This window comes from Echinops telfairi, unplaced genomic scaffold (genome assembly GCF_000313985.2).
Source record: "Echinops telfairi isolate 266 unplaced genomic scaffold, ASM31398v2 ScPeMD7_7469;HRSCAF=8507_1, whole genome shotgun sequence".
NCBI classification, from domain to species: Eukaryota; Metazoa; Chordata; class Mammalia; order Afrosoricida; family Tenrecidae; genus Echinops; species Echinops telfairi.
Window position 1 is genome coordinate 59,233,923 of NW_022111373.1, and position 1,441 is coordinate 59,235,363.

Consider the following 1,441-nt stretch of genomic DNA (forward strand, 5'->3'; position numbering starts at 1 on the left):
GAACTGCTGACTTTGTGGTTAGCATCACAGTGCTGACAACTACATTTTTTGTATGTGTGTGTACACGTCTCTGTGCGTGTGTGTCTGATTCTGTGTGTGTATGTGTGTGTACTGGAAAGTGGACAGAAATTATTGAAAATATATTTCATTGTGTCAATTCTATAAAGAGGTTGGTTGTCTCCGGTAGGGGTAAGAACAGGCAAACTGAGTGCTGGATCACCAACGTCCTAGAGAAGGTTCAGGCACACGGGTTCCCAGGGTAGCAATCTATTCTTTGTATATTACTTTTTAAATGTTCTTTGTAAATCACTTACTACAGGATGCAAAGATTATACAATTGCATTTGCGTTTCAAGACACACACAAAAATCTATTAATTCTCATGAAAGTTAGTGAAAATTACAGTGAAAAGAAATCAGAGTAAGCCCCTCAGGAACATTTTTAAACTCTACCGTTTTGTGCATATACTTAGAAGGATTTAATCATTATCTTAAAGACTGAATTACATGAACACTTAGCCATTTGCAGATATTTTCTTTTATTTTTTTTATTTCCTTCATGTAGCGGTTTCCAATTTTGGATACATACCTACAACTAATCTACAACTAACATATCATGTTAGTTGTACTTAATAACATTTTAAATGATTTAATTTTCTACTCTAAATACATATATATGCATGCACAAACGTTTCTTACACTGTCATTGAGTCAATTTGGACTCCTAGTGACCTTATCAGAGAGGGTGGAACTGCCCCTGTGGGTTTCCAAGACTATAACTCTTTATAGGAGTACAAAGCCCCTTCGTGATCCAGATTGGTAATTATAGTATTTCAAATTATTATAAATGAGTTTAATGAATGGTTATGGGATATTTACTCAGACAAAAATAAAACTGAAATATGTACAATTACATATAAAATGAAACTTCTCCATAGAATTTTCTTTCTTTCTTTTTTTTCAGGGAAGAGCTCAAACACGCAGTCCCCCACTACCACAAATTATGCAGTTGGGTTTCCCCGCATTTGGGAAAATCGCAGGGGTCAGCACACCTGGAGTGCAATGGATGAGCCTTGCCCTGGGAAAACCACCTTTCTGATCCTGGTGTCTCCCCTGCCAGGTAAGTAGAGTTTACTATCTTTAAGGAAGCAGATGTCTGTCCTACCTTTCTCACACAGAGCCACTGCTGAGTTCAAACCACCCACCTCTTAGCAGAATGGCTTCACCAGTGTGCCTCTTAACGTGTAATGTAACAAATACAATCATGAAATATACACATATTTCCCTTTTGTAGTTATTCTGTTATCCCACTCACACCCCACAATGCTAGCGGTGTTGTAAATAAAAACAAAAGGAAATACAACAAGCCAAAATGACGGAGTCCAGTATAAAATATGTAAAATTTAAATTTAAAATAAGACAACAAGGCTTTGAGGGAAAACA

The 1,441-nt window shown here is 36.6% G+C and overlaps 1 non-coding gene across 1 annotated transcript; it reads right to left on the reverse strand.

Annotated features, from left to right (window-relative positions):
* Positions 1 to 959: 959 nt before the first annotated feature.
* LOC115873950 lies at positions 960 to 1,126 on the reverse strand. The gene has a single exon (XR_004048718.1). It is a non-coding gene; the product is annotated as a U1 spliceosomal RNA (small nuclear RNA).
* Positions 1,127 to 1,441: the final 315 nt, after the last annotated feature.